Source organism: Myotis lucifugus, unplaced genomic scaffold (genome assembly GCF_000147115.1).
Source record: "Myotis lucifugus unplaced genomic scaffold, Myoluc2.0 scaffold_95, whole genome shotgun sequence".
Taxonomy (NCBI): Eukaryota; Metazoa; Chordata; class Mammalia; order Chiroptera; family Vespertilionidae; genus Myotis; species Myotis lucifugus.
In genome coordinates this window covers 1,712,498-1,728,471 of record NW_005871143.1, presented here as the reverse complement: position 1 = coordinate 1,728,471, position 15,974 = coordinate 1,712,498, and the positions used below count along the sequence as shown (strand labels likewise).

General features: G+C 41.8%; 1 pseudogene; it reads right to left on the bottom strand.

Annotated features, from left to right (window-relative positions):
* Nucleotides 1–1,730: 1,730 nt before the first annotated feature.
* Nucleotides 1,731–3,268, bottom strand: LOC102438110 (annotated as a pseudogene).
* Between the last annotated feature and the right edge of the window lie 12,706 nt (nt 3,269–15,974).

Here is a 15,974-nt window from a genome sequence, read left to right as displayed (position 1 = left end):
AGATGATCCATATTTTCCCATTGTATCCTCAGGCTGCCAAGGTGCAGAAAAACCTGTGTTACACATGAAGGTCTGGGTACCAGAGAGATCTGACTGCTTGAGGGGTCCAGAAGAAAGGCTATTAAATGAGCTTCAATTTTTGATAAGCCTGATAAAAGATGGTAGTTTGGATAGGCGTGAAGAGAGATGGGACATGTCCTAGCAGGGCAAGACTCCAGCATGTACAAAGGCATGGAAGTATGAAAGGTCATGTATGGGAAGAAAGCTGTTCCGTGTATCTGGGGTGTGGGGTGGTGGGAGGGAAGGCAGGGAAGGTGAGTTGGGCCAGACTATGAAAGACCCTGAACGCACCTGCTTTATTCTGGAGATAATGAGACACTAGGGGTGGCTTGTTGTCAGAGGAGTTATGTGACTAGTTTTCCATTTGTCAAGGTAATGCTGGCAGTAGCAAGGAGGACTGGTTATTGTTGGTGGCCCTTACAGAAGGTAGAAAGACCACTTTGAAGCTAATGAAACAATTTAGGTAGAACAGGATTAGAACCTGAACTGAGGAAGTGTCTCTGGAGGGTGAAGAGGATGAAGACTGGGAGGTATTTAGAAAGTAGTGATGACAAGGCAGTGAATGACTTCATGTGGGGGCATGGAGAGGGGCAGCAGGAGGCAGAAGGAGTCAACTAAGTGAAGATGACTTTAGGCTTCTCAGTCAGGCAGCAGGAACTCAGTGGTTTCAAATCAAAGTAAGCATTTCAGGAGGAGGAACAGGTTCTGAGGGAGCGGTTGCTCTCACTCAGTTTGGGAAACACTGAGTTGGAGATGCTTTTAGGATATCACAGCAGAGATGCTGACAGCAGTTGGAAATACTGTTCTAGAAATCAGGGAGAGCTGGGAGCAGGAGATGTGAATTTGGAGGTAATTGGTGTGTATGTGGTTTAAGTCATGGGAAAACATGAGATCATCAGGGAAGAGTACTGTGACGGTGATAGGACAAGAGGCTAAAACTGATCACGATGGGTATGAGAGGTGGTGGTCTGAATCTACAAGACCCATTGTTTTGAAGAAAAAATAATGGATAAAGGCAAATTGAACTCTTTCAACCTGCACTTTGTAAGGTTGAGCCCTTTGTCCTGTAGGTTTAGAAACTTGACTTCATTATTTCACACAAAGAGTGAACTGATCAAGATCTTAGAGTTTAATTTATACAATAAAACTCAAAATAATCTTTCTTTTTCCAAGCTATAAAGGGGTTCTATTAATTTACAAGGGTAAATGCAAAGAAGCACAGAAGTAATCAGGTACTAATTAAAAGATATAATTCCAAAATTATATTGCTTTGTGTAATATCTTGCTTCAAGGTAGAGATATTAAAATATTAGCATTCACTGTCTTCAACAGTATTCTCCAAAGGATATTCTATGGAATAGTAATGTGACTTAAAGCTCCCTAAAATACGTATTATGAAACTTAATAAATAAGCTAAATAAGTTTTATAAAACTTAAATCCTTCTCTTGGATGTTCACAAAATACATTTTTTTCTCATTAAATTTTGTTATTTTAATGGGTTTCAAATTCTGTGACAGATTTTTGGTCATGTTGTTTCCACTAAAAAGTACTGATTTTAAAAACTAATAACTTAAAAACTTCCACACACACAAAAGAACCAAATGGTCCACAAAACTTTCTCCTTTCCTTCTGAAGGTTTTACCATGCATTGTAATCATTAACCAGTCTCTTACTATTAAACTTAAATGGCCAATTGAGACAAACAGTTCTCAGACCGTTCTTCCACCACTGATTAAGACTGGGGTGGCAGGTGTTGGAAATAATATTCATTTAGCCTTCTGAGCTTTCTGGGCAGACTTGGTGACTTTGCCAGCTCCAGCTGCCTTCTTGTCCACTGCTTTGATGACACCCACAACAACTGTCTGTCTCATGTCACCAGCAGCGAAACGGCCCAGAAGAGGGTAGTCAGAGAAGCTCTCAACACACATTGGCTTGCCAGGAATCATATCAATGATGGCAGCATCACCAGATTTCAAAAACTTGGGGCCATCTTCCAGCTTTTTCCCAGAAAGACGATCAATCTTCTCCTTCAGCTCAGCAAATTTTCAAGCAATGTGAGCTGTGTGACAATCCAGCACAGGTGCATATCCAGCACTGATCTGGCCTGGGTGGTTCAGGATAATCACCTGAGTTTTGAAGCCAACTGCTTCCATTGGTGGGTCATTTTTGCTGTCACCAGCCACATTGCCATGGCGAACATCTTTGACAGACACATTCTTGACATTGAAGCCCACATTGTCCCCAGGAAGAGCTTCACTCAAAGCTTCATGGTGCATTTCAACAGACTTTACTTCAGTTGCAACATTGACTGGAGCAAAGGTGACCACCATGCTGGGCTTGAGAACACCAGTCTCCACTTGGCCCACAGGGACAGTACCAATACCACCAATTTTGTAGACATCCTGGAGGGGCAGACGCAGGGGCTTGTCAGTTGGACGAGTTGGTGGCAGGATGCAATCCAGAGCTTCAAGCAGCGTGGTTCCACTGGCATTGCCATCTTTATGGGTGACCTTCCATCCCTTGAACCAAGGCATATTAGCACTCGGCTCCAGCATGTTGTCACCATTCCAACCAGAAATTGGCACAAATGCTACTGTGTCAGGGCTGTAGCCAATTTTCTTAATGTAGGTGCTGACTTCTTTAACAATTTCCTCTTATCTTTTCTGGCTGTAGGGTGGCTCAGTGGAATCCATTTTGTTAACACCAACAATCAGCTGTTTCACACCCAGTGTGTAGGCCAGAAGGGCGTGCTCATGGGTCTGTCCATTCTTGGAGATACCTGCTTCAAATTCACCAACACCAGCAGCAACAATCAGGTCAGCACATTCAGCCTGAGATGTGCCTGTAATCATGTTTTTGATGAAGTCTCTGTGCCCTGGGGCATCAATGAAGGTCACATAATACTTGCTGGTCTCGAATTTCCACAGGAGATATCAATGGTGATACCTCGCTCCCGTTCAGCTTTCAGTTTATCCAAGACCCAGGCACACTTGAAGGAGCCCCTCCCCATCTCAGCAGCCTTCTTCTCAAATTTCTCGATGATTCTCTCGTCGATGCCCCTACATTTGTAGATCAGATGGCCAGTAGTGGTGGACTTGCCGGAATCTACGTGTCCAATGATGACGATGTTGATGTGAGTCTTTTCCTTTCCCATCTTGGGTTTGAGTTAGCGGTGGTTTTCACGACACCTTTGTCCTCTCGCAGGTCTGGGCCCCACAAAGTACATTTTGGTTAAAACTTTAAGGAGTCCTAGAGTAAAAGAGCCTGCTCTGCTTTACCCAGCATTTCAAAATCCTTTGTCCATAGAACTCTCCCCCCCTATATACCAGCCCTCATTTCTGGCCTGGCATGTTCTGTCTAATGAATAACTCCTCTTGGCTGTATAACAGACATCTTAAACTTGACATGTTGAGAAACAGACCCTTGACATCTGCCTCTCCAAGGCTACTTCTCATCTTCCCCATTTTCATAAATGGTAACTTCACTTTCTAGTTTTCTGGTTCCCAAATCTTGGAAGTTTCTCTTTTTCTAACACATCACATACAAAAATAAACAAATCCTATTGGCTCAAATCTGACCACTTCTCACCAGTTCCACTTCAACCATTGTAGTCCAAACTGCCACCATCTTCCTCCTGGGTTGTTGATATCACCACTTAACTCATCTCCCTGTTCCCACCTTGCTCCCATTGTCTACTTTCCATACCACAGTTTTTAAATACCCAAGTCATGTCATCCCTCTGCTCAAAATCTTCCAATGGCTCCCCAACCCAGTCACAGTAAAGGCCAAAATCCTTACAGTAGTATATCAGACCCTATTTGATCTGGACCTTCATTGCCTCCATGATCTCATCTCCCACCAGTTACAATTTCAGTCACTGTGTTCCCATTACACTGACCTCCTGCCTCAAGGCCTTTTACTTGCTGTAATCTTCCTGAAATGCTCTTCCCCAGACACCCCCATGACGCATTCCCTCACTTCATTCAGGTCTCTCTGCTCAATTAACCACTTATTAGAGAGGCATTTCCTGACCATCTTATTTAAAATATAGTTGCCTTCACAGAGGTGGGGGGTGAGAGCATGTGCTAGGGGGTGGGGGGGGGGTGCGGGGAGGGGTCAATAGGGAAAAAAGGAGACTTATGTAATACTTTAAACAATAAAGAATTTTAAAAAAAGAACAATTGAAAAAATATATAGTTGCCTTGTGTTTTTTCATAGCACTTATCAATATGACAATGTGTGTATACATGTGTGTGTGTGTGTGGGTGGGTGTGTGAGTATGTGTGTCTGTGTGTAAATTTTTCTTTACTATCTACCCCTACCCCCCACCAGGATATAAGTTCCATGAGAAGAGAGGGAATTTGACTTATTCACTGCTGTATCCCCACTGTTAGTATTTCCATGAGTATGTGGAATGCAATAAATATTTTGTTGAATAAATGAATGACTTCCAGTTTTAGATCTGCAGAGCACACCTTGGGAAACTGGTTTAAGCTTTTGATGCTTGCTTCTGGGCTATGGTCTACACTTGGAAAAGGCCTTAATAAAATGCGGCTTTCAATTTAGATTTGAAGGCATGGGTCTATTCCATTAAAAATGCTGCACTGTGAAAGTTTAAATTTGGGGGTTTTAAAATAAGGAGTTGAAAGGATCAGAGTTAGCTGACCTGGAAGTCAATCAACTCTCATGTTTGATTTTGGGTGAATATCTACATGCATCACAAGTAGAGCTCATAATTTTGCCTTATACTTGTTTATTTATTTATCTGTTTCTCTAGCTTAAATGAGAGTCTCATGAGGGAAGGCACTTTGTCTTGTTCGCTGCATTCCTAGTGCCCAAAAAGTGTCTGGCATGTAGTAGGTTCTGGTTAAATATTGATCACTTTTTGATTAAATTTTCATGCTGCCTAATTTAAAGACTTATTCTTTGCTTTATGACTTACTCATTTGATGCTTTTTTACTTATGATGCTTAATATGTACATTTAAACACATTCATTCAACAGCCAGTTAATATTTATATAACACCTACTGTGTGCTGGGAACAAAGGTACAGGAATATGTGAAGTTAGTGTTTTGCCCCATAATGAGACACTTAGTCCCCAGGGATAGCTTGTATTTAAAAGCAGGAAATACCTATATAAATTTTTTCCTGAAGAAATAGTAAAAAATAGGTAAAGATCCTGTTTTACTTGATGCTTTCTTTTAAAAAAAATATTTTATTTATTTCAGGGAGGAAAAGAGAAGGAGAGAGAGAGATAGAAACATCAATGATGAGAGAGATTCATTGATTGGCTACCTCCTCCATGCCCCCTACTGGGGATCAAACCTGCAATCTGGGCATGTGCCCTGACCAGGAATCGAACTGTGACCTCCTGGTTCATAGGTTAACGCTCTAGTACTGAGTCACACTGGCCAGGCTATTTGATACTTTCTTGACTCTTGTGAAAGGGAGCAATGGAAAACATCAAATAAATAGAAGAAATAAAAAAGAGGGAGTATTGACTTATGTAAAAAGTCATATACTTAGTAAAGGAATTGCAAAACAAGCCAAGGAACTCATACTCATCACATAAAGAATGCTGGTCCTGCCTGCCTTATCTGATGCATGATTTGAAATCCCATTAACCTTTTTTGAACTGAGATGTAAGACAATCACCCCAAACTCCAATCTTAATAATAGCACAGGTACCAGAGGTACTTTCTTGCTGCTCAAACTTGCAAAGCACTACTACATGTTTACATTCAATTTGATATTATGTTCTTGATGTTTTCTGATCTACCAGTTGTACTACACCCCTAGGAAATAGGAAAATTGTGTGTGTTTTTTAAGAAAGATAATTTTAATTTATTAGAGTTGAGAAGGAAATCTTATAAACTTTTCTCCCTAAGTACATAGCTCCACCCTTGAGAAAACTTAGCTCATTGTGTACTCATGAAAAGAGCACAATATCCTGAATGAGTCAAAACTGAAGATGCCAAATGGTGATACATGGACTTTTTAAAGAAGATCAGAGAACTGAGCCAACATTTTACTTTTGTTATTTAAGAGTAGAGTGTTGGAGGTTATCAGCATTGCAACTTACGAAAGAGGAGTGATGGAGTCACAAAATGTCTTCATTATCCTTGTTTACAGGATTGGTTTTGGGGTGGGGATGAAAAGTCCCCTACTGGTAATAATGTCAAGTGTATTGGTATTGGCAGCTCCCCAGCACCATCAACCTTGACATGCAAGAGTATAAAGAAAAACACTTCCTTTAAAAGTGGCTTTTCTTTTACTTTTTCATATTACTCAGGGGACACTTTTGGTGATTAAAAGTAGAATGACTTAATATGACTTCAATATTCTGAGAAACTCTTCCTTCTACCCTTGACTGCCACTATTTCAGGAAAGATTCTTGACAGAAAAAATGCCAAGAGTAGGAACCTTTTCACCATCTAATAATAATAGTCATATACATGACTATTTTTAGAGCAATTTAGGTTTATAATATAACTAGTGGCCCGGTGCATGAAATTCATGCACATTAAAAGGGGATTAATTAGAGGAAATATTTTAATATTCCTATTTGCCCTTTCTCTATAATAGAAGTGTCAGAGATGAAAGAAAATTAGTAAAACGTATATGAAAATCTTCCTCCAGTCAGAGTCTGGGGCACACTGTGGGACCCAGAGTCAAGTCTCCGCCCACCCATGGTGCCTCAAAATTGTGCGAGACCCAGACCCAGCCAGCCCCACCCCCATTGGGTGAGATCCAGACCCACCCAGCCCCACCCTTGTCAAGCCCCGCCGGGTGTGGGGGGCGTAACCTCAGGTTCCCTGGCCTGGCTCCGGGGGGGGGGGTGCAGCAGCAGGACCCCTGGCACCTGCCGGGCGGGGGCACAGGCTCAGGTCTCCCAGTGCACCCTCATGTCCCCCAGCCTGGCACCAGGGTGGGGGGCATGCCTTGAGGTTCCCCGTCAAGCCCTGCTGAGTGGGGGTCGCAGCATCAGGTCCCCCATCAAGCCCCACTGGGCAGGGGGTGCAGCCTCAGGTCCCCTGGCAGTCCCTGGCACTCAGGTGGGTACATAGCCTGAGTCCTAGCCAGGCAGAGCCTGCAGCCTGAGCTCCGCCCAGCACCAAGCGGGGGGGCACACCTTCAGGTCCCCCGTCAAGCCCTGCCAGGCAAGGGGGCATGGCTTGAGGTCCCTTGTCAAGCCCTGCTGGATGGGGGGCATGGCCTGAGGTCCCCCAGCCTGGTGCCAGGGTGGTGGTGTGACCTGAGGTCCCCTGTCAAGCCCCACTGAGTGTGGGGGGGGGGGGTGTGCAGCCTCAGGTTCCCTGCCCTGGCCCAGGGCCACGCAGCCTCAGGTGCCTGCTGATTGCTGATTAAGGCTTGTTATGGGAACTTGGCCTTCACTGTGTGTGCAGCCATCTCGAGTTATGGTAACCCTACCTCTGCTGTGGGCGCCGCCATCTTTGTGATGGCATGATGGTCAATTTGCATATTCCCTCTTTATTAGATAGGATTGAGAGGAAGGAAATCTATATTTAGTGATAATAGTAGCACCTTGAATTAAGTTCCTGTGGCTACTGTAAGAATTTACTACAAATGTGGTGACAACAGAAATTTATTCTCTTATAATTTGGAGGCAAGAAGTTTGAAACCCAGCTGGACTGCACTCTCTCCAGGAACTCTAGGGGAGAATTCGTTCTTTGCCTCTACCAGTTTCTGGTGACTGTCAGTATTCCTTGACTTGTGGCTACAACACTCGAATCTCTGACTCCATGGTCACATTGCCTTCCCTCTTCTGTCTGTTATCTCCCTATGCCCCACTCTTACAAAGTCACTTATCACTGCTTTAAGACCTATCATAAAGGTCTCCTCTTCTAATCTGAATTTTATTGCATCTTCAAAGACTTTTTCCCTGAATGATGTCTCATCCACAGGGTTTTGGGATTAGGGCATGCACGTATCTTTATGGAGGGCCACCATTCAATCCACCCATCAAATATTTATTCTTCTCTGTGTGTTCCTTAAGTCAGTCTTGCCAGCAGCCACAAATATTTTTAAATTAGCATTCTGTCCTGAACTTTCATAAATTATAACTCATTTGGCTCATTTGGGCACACCTGCCAAACACAAAATTAGATTAAAATTCTGAGAAGGAAAGTGGTTTGTAAAGGGAGTTATAAACATAATCAATAGTCAGATCAGAGGCAAGAAATTAACATTGGTTAAATATCTTCTGCTGTTTGCTTTCAAATATGGTCTCACTCAATTCTCAATACAAATCTGTAGTGTACCTATTTTAATCCATAGTTCTATTAATGGGGAAATAGAGGCTCAAAAAGCTGGGTAACATTCCCAAGTCCCACCAACTGCTAAGGGCAAAACTAAAATTCAAAGGCCAGACCCCAGCCTTTGTCTCCAAAGCATGCTTCCTTTCTAGCCAGGAGAGGGGCTCTCTGGGTTGTCACTGGCACATGCCCATGTTCTGCCTTGGCTGGGATCCCAGTGGGGCAGAGGAAGGCAGAGCTTTCAAAGCTTTGGCAAAAGTTGGGTCCTTGGTCTAGGCCAGCGGTTCTCAACCTGTGGGTCACGACCCCTTTGGTGGTGAAACAACCCTTTCACAGGGGTCGCCTAAGACCATCCTGCATATCAGGTATTTACATTATGATTCATAACAGCAGCAACATTACAGTTATGAAGTAGCAACGAAAATAATTTTATGGTTGGGTCACAACATGAGGAACTGTATTTAAAGGGCCAGAAGGTTTAGAACCACTGGTTTAGGCTAATAGTTACTGGATTGTATATTAGGACAGGAGAGAAAAGAAATAATTATGAAGTATTTCTCTCTGCCACCCATATTTATGCATTATTACTATCATTGTATGTCCATAACTAGAAAACTGAACAGGTAGGACAGGCCTAAAAAATCTAAATGTGATGTTTTAGGGCAGGGAATTGAGCAAGAATGTACAAAGTATCATGGCATAACAATTTCACAGTTTCTTCCTCAATTAAAAAACAAAATAAAACCCAAAAGACAGTAAGTTTCTTGTGAAAACTAATTAAGACACCTTGAATTTTAAAATGAGTAAACATATTTTATAGGGGAAAATGCAAATAAAATACACTAGAAGGTAAAACAATTTTATTTTTCAAAATTAACATTTAAGTACAAATCTTGACTGTTTCTTTGCTGGGTAAGGAAACTTTTTCATTTGAACTACAAAGAAATGGAGAGAGAATTTCTTGCCTGATTATATATACCAACTCCATTTCTCCTCTTGCCTTCTCACCTTAAAGACATTTGAATAACATCAGCATCTAGAATTTGAAGATTGGGTCCTTAACAAGAAGAGGACAGCGCAACCTGTTCTGAGGGAGACATGCATTTAATGAGAAAGCCCTGGTGGCCCACCCTTGGTCAAAGCTGAAGTTCCTGCTAGATGGAGATGAAATGTGTGAAATTGTTACTGGACCCTGAATGTCAGGTTCTTGAGTCTCAATGTCATGAAAATGAGCACTGAACTCAGTACAAGATCAAGCAGATAGAGTTTATTGAAAAGAGCTTGTGCACAAGGGAGTTGACCTGAGAAGAGAAATCAAGCTCCCTGAGGGGTTCTTGTGAATGGCTTATATAGGGGCCTTGGGGTGAGTGCAGGGCTTGGGAATGAAGATGAGGTCAGTTGTCCCATAATCGTCATCTGGTGGCAGTTGATCCAGGGTAGTCACAAGGTGTTTTCCATGGTCAGTGGGCCACCCAAAGAGCCTGTGAAATAATGCTTGCACAAATATTCTAGTCACCATTTAATTGACAAAAACTATTTTGCAGAACACGATCTTAAGAAAGGATGCTATTATCATACACTCCATGTATGCGGTTAGGTTAATTTAAACTATGGAATTTTCCTGAAAGCAAGGAGTCATACATAGGCCTCTAAGGTGGAGTCCTTTCAGTCAAGATAGAGTCGAGATGTTACCCTGATACTGTCTCAAAGTTACCTTCTTTGCAACAATCATTAAGCTGAGTAGCCATTAGACTTAAATGTATGAATCACCAATGACTTAATGACAAACATAACTTAATAATCAGGCCCTTCATTTGTTCTGGAAAGCCCCAGACTATTCCAGGGATCTTCACTGAGGGCATGCAAAGACTGGGAATTATGGGTCTCAGAAGTTTTTACATATAATCTTGTACAAAGATCCAAACAGCTCATTCAATCTGATTGAAAGTCTCTTTATGGGCAAGACATACTATTAATGCCTTGAGGGACTTGGAGACTCTCACCAGAACAGAGCCACATAGGTTGGCTTCTTGCCTGTTCCCTCATCCTCCTGGCTCCAGCCCCTTACAAAAGGTGTCAACTATTAGCCAATCAAGGTGTGTTCTGATAAAGCTTGGAACACTCCAGGCACATGGAATCTTATTAGTGGATTCTTCAGGAGAAAGGGCCTTTGAGAGCTACAGAGATGAAGCTATCTGTAATGGTGGAATGACAGGTTCATAATTTCTGTCAGGAGAGCCTGTCTGGGGACTCTCGCATATCTCCAGTGAAGGTGGGAGCCTCTTCCCTAACTAGGAGCTGACTGATCTGGCTGTTCTAAAAATAGTAACTGTGGCCATGACTCAAATGACAGTTTTGCACCTGTTCCACATGAAAAGGACTCTGGTCATTTTATTCATTCACCTTCACATAGGTTCATCAATGTCTACAAATCCCAAAGGGAAATAGTACCTGATACAATAGAGTCTCCATCCTCTGGCTTAAGGCACCCTGGAACTATCACTCACAGGGCTGGGGCATGCTCAATCTTCTAGAATTTACTGCTATCAACTAGGATGATGGCATCTTCCCAAGTTGGAAAAATATCCTAAGACATTATTACACTTGTAGCACATATTGTGTAGGCAAATATGTGATTGAGAGGCTATTGACATTTAATAGGGCATTTAGTGACAATACTAGGTAACATTTACAGAGAAGTTTCCTGGTGTTAATTTTTTCTTCAACAACCCTACGTGAGAGGTATTATTATTTTCATTTTATAGATGAGGAAACAGACACAGAGAGGTTAAGTAACTTGTGGAAGGTCTAACAAGTGGTAAGTAGGAGAGTTGGTTCCAAAGCCCACACTTAATCATATATAATGCTAACAATTCACATATATAATCTATGTGAGTCTTAGCTTTAGTTGCATTATTGACTTTACCACAAGGACAAAGGACTTAGGCAAAGGCAATGTGAAGAGCAGGGAGGAACTAGAGCAGAGTAGTCTAAAGCAAGGCTTCTTGGGTTAGATAGGAAAGAGCTGACACCTCAGGTCCAAAACATAGAGTTATGGGAGCTTGGGCAAATACCGAATGTCTTGGAACCTTAGTTTGCTCATCTACAAAATGTGAACAGTAAGGGTACATAATTCAGGACTGTAATGCTTATATGTGACAATTATGACAATACCTGACATTTATTGAATGCTTAGTTTTGTGTGAACTCTAAGATGCAAGGAAGTGGTTGTCTTCTCCCTGGCACAAAATAAGCATTTACACAAACTATTATTATTGTTATTATTTTCTTACTACATGTCAAACCCATTTGACAAACTTCAAGGGACTATAAACTTCTTCTGGTAGACAGATATTCCCTGCTTTTTGAAAGTTCCCATCGCAGCACTTTGCTTTTATGAAAGACCAACATTAGTACCTATTTTCGCTAACTAAAATAAATCAGAAGAGGATTTCTGCTGTTATGAAAACATACAAAAAACAAAACTAGTGTTTGCATTTGTTTTGCTGTGAGCCATTACAGACACAGCTGCACCCCAGCAGTGAGAGTTGCACTGCTTTTTCATTATGTTAGTGTTATTTTAAGATTTATGTGTTATTGGTATGATTTGGTAGGTTGTTTTGGGAGTCTGGGAATGCTACACATTTTTTTCCATATAAATTAATGGTAATTGCTTCTTCACTTTAAGGCCATTTCGGTGTAGAAAAAGTTTCATAGGAATACTCCACTTTCAGATGGCTGGGGAACATATATTGGAATTCTGACCCATTGAATATGGTTTTTAATAAGTGGGTCAGGGATAGAGCTTAGACATCTTTGTTATGTGCAATCTCACCTATAATTTATTTTCCATTTAGTCTAATGCATAATTGAACATACCTTTTCAAATATTACATTCTACATTACTTCTATTATTCTTGGAAATACTTTGTCTTTGTCATAGGGTATTGCTAAATCTAGCTAAATCTCTAACTTCCCAAGAATCTGATAAGCAGGCTCATTTTTCTTCACATATTAGTACGGTGAAGGGAATTAACTCTGAATCCGAGTCTTATCTGCAGTTTAGGGGAAAATACAGTTAAAGTAACTTGAAATCATAGTCATAGCTTCGTCTTGGACAAGATGGTGGGGTTACACTGCTGCTGTCAGAGCTACTCATGAGCTGCAAAGTAGCAACTGCAATAGCGACCTTTATTTTCTAATCCATTTCACAATTCATTTTTGGCAAGAAGCACTCTACCTTTTGAACTGTCAGATTCTTGGACTGAACAAATTGGGTACAGCTTTTCGATTACACATTCAGTTCCTTCCCAGCTCACAAAGTGATTTCACATTATCAGCATGATTTATCGAGAGTATAGCCATCTTAAGGCTCCACACTAATTTATAGAGGCAGCACTGAAGTGTAAGCAAAAGTACTGCAAAATTACAGATAAAATGAAACAAGGTGAGCCTGCTATTACCAGTGCCCTGATATGAAAGATGCTCATCTGTTATCCTGGGAAAGCTGATGCCAGAACCCCATTTTATTAAGGGGTGCTGTTTCTACATTTCCAGGTCATGGACTACTATTTCTTACTAATCATCGCCCTAGCTAGAATGGTATCCCTTTAACAAGGTAACCAACTTTGGGTCACTATCATTAAGCTGTCAAACATATACTCTTGGTTGGCCATCCTGAAGCCAACTAGTTGGGTCAAGTTTGTGGTTGTCTTTCCCATTAGTTCTTCTAAACCCTGTCTTCTTGTGCTTCCCCCATTGGACCTCTGCAAGGCATTCTATACTTACATGTTCTTTCCACTTCCTTCTAGAAAAACTAGCTTTTGCCCCCTTTAATAAAAGACCACTAATGTGTTAGTACCTTTTTACAGCTTTTATTCTTGCTCACGCAACTCTTTACATTGTCAGAGACCAAATCCTTGAGAAAATAGTAGGGAGATAGCATGATGGAGGAACAACTAGATCAGAAGACTGGAAGTTAGAGGATTGGATTTCACATCTGCTATCCAGCAGGTCTAGCACCACCATCCACTCTGGGTGTTTGTTTCTTTATCAAATGGCTAGACTGGAGAATCTGGATTTTTGTAATTCATAGATTCATGGATCATTAGTGACACTGATTCTGGAGAATAGTATAGCAGAAAATTAAAAATTTCCCCCCAACTCTGATGTCCTATAATACTAACAGTGAGAGTTAAAAATCTCAACTCATGTGGAAATGTTTAGAGGGAATCATCACACTATCCCTAAATATCTGTCTCATTATTGGCATAGAGATGGAAGAGAAAAAGGCATTGATTCAGTGACTTCTATTAAATGCCTGCTCGTTCTCACCCCTGTCCTGTGAAGGAGATATTGTTGTCACCAAAGTGCAGGTAAGGAAATTGAGACTTAGAGAAGGCTTGCCCAAGGCCACACTACTAGTAAGTGGCAGAGTCTATCAACTTTCCCATTCTGTGTCCACCACAAGACTGGCCCCATATGATATTTGATTGAAAGATCATTCTGAGCAAATATTCCCATGATTCCAAAAGCCAGTGGTCCCAGCCACTCTGTTTGCCATTTCCCAACACTGTTTAGCTTCAAGAGCTGGATTTTTCCAGACTCTGGAGTCCAGCATGAAGTTGTAGTTGTACCTGAGACTGCCAGGGAACACACCTTATTTTGGGCCAGCTTTATCCATGTGTGTGTGTGGGGGAGGGTGGAGGGGGGAGGTAGATGAGCAGCTAAAGAAAACTTTAATCTCTTTCAGTTGTTGGAAGAGGATGAAAAGGTTTTCTATTCACCTCATTCCTTCTCTGCTAGGGTGACCAACTAATCCCAATCTGCCTTTGATGTTCTTGGTTTTAAAAGGGGAACTCTCAGGTCTAGTGAATACTTCAGTCGTGGTCAAGCTGGGATGGTTGGTTACTCAACAGTTTCCTGAACTCTGAATTTCTGTAACTGGGAGAACAACCGTCTGTTCCATATACAAAATAAATCACATTTCTGTCCATTGAGATGTTGCCTTATTGAATTTGAAGGTTACATTTGAGAGAGTCTGTACAAAATAAAGATGTTGGTTGAGTATGCCAAATTCCTTTTGGGGCTTTGGGGCAGGAGGATTCTAAAATGAGCCAAAACCTGGATAAGCCTCATGGTCATTGGTTGGGAAAGCAATGCCACAGATACAGCCTCATGAACAAAAGCAATAAACAATGGTTTCAGAAAAGCTCCGGACTGATGCTCTGAATTGCAGAGTAGATTTGCAATCTAACTGGTTCCCACCTGGGTTATTCTGCTGGGTAAGACTCAGGTGAGTAGTCAAAGGGTTGTTTTTTCAACCTGGAACTTCAGTTAATGGTTCTCATCAGCCAACCCAGGAAAACCAGGTAGTTAAAATTATAAAATGCAAATTCTAACTTAAATGTACAGATAGACAGACAGACACATTCACACAGAATAATTTGCCAAGCTCTTACTCTTATAGAAAGAAGGAACAGAAATTCCCAGAATTCATGTAACAGAAATGGGACCTTCCAGGGAGAGGAAAGAGAATTGGATACCAGGTGAGGCATTTCACATACACTAATTTGATTTTTGTGGTAATTCTACTTTTACATGGCTATTCCACCCCCTAACCCCCACCCATGTCCATTATCCAGATGAGGAAATTGAGGCTCAAGCCCAGGAAGAGGTTAAGGGTTGCCCAAGTTCACAGGGCTGTTTGACTCCATGCTTTCTCCCCTCTACTCACTGGAGGCTGGGATGCAGAGAAGAGACTTCATTAGTTTGACCAACACAGGCCTTGGTGCAAGGGAATTACCTGCTTATTTCTGTAACTAGAGTGACAGTTCTTCGGCACAGGTTTATTTGTCAGGGGGTTACATGGGCTCAGATGTAGATACCAAAGACCAAACATGTCCATTCAGTTCCTGGTACTACTGGAAGGTCCAGGAATCAGGTACCCAGAGGCAGCCAGCAAAGATCCCCAGGAGGCCCATGTCAGGGGGACCCAAATATGACTGACCATCAGAAAAGGAAGGGGGGATATAGCCAACAACACCCCAGTTTTACCCTCTGGAGATTGAGTTAGTGGGTCTGAGGTAGGACAGCATGGTGCACTTATAACAAACCAATTTAACCACTGCATGATTTGGGAACCACAGATTTACCAGATAAAACACAGAACCTGAAAAAGAAGGCTTGTGTTCTATTTCTTTCTCAGCTACAGACTAACTTTTTTTAAAAAATATATTTTTTATTGATTTTTCACAGAGAGGAAGGGAGAGGGATAGAGAGTTAGAAACATCGATGAGAGAGGAACATCGATCAGCTGCCTCCTGCACACCTCCTACTGGGGATGTGCCCACAACCAAGGTACATGCCCTTGGCCGGAATCGAACCTGGGACCTTTCAGGCAACAGGCCGACGCTCTATCCACTGAGCAAAACTGGTTAGGGCCAGACTAACTTTTGAAGGACAATTAAAATATTTTTATTGATTTCAGAAAGGGAGGGAGAGGGAAGGAGATAGAAACATCAATGATGAGAATCATTGATTGGCTGTCTCCTGCACACCCGCTATTGGGGACCTAGCCTGCAACCTGGGCATGTGCGCTGACCAGGAATCAAACCCTGACCTCCTGGTTCATAG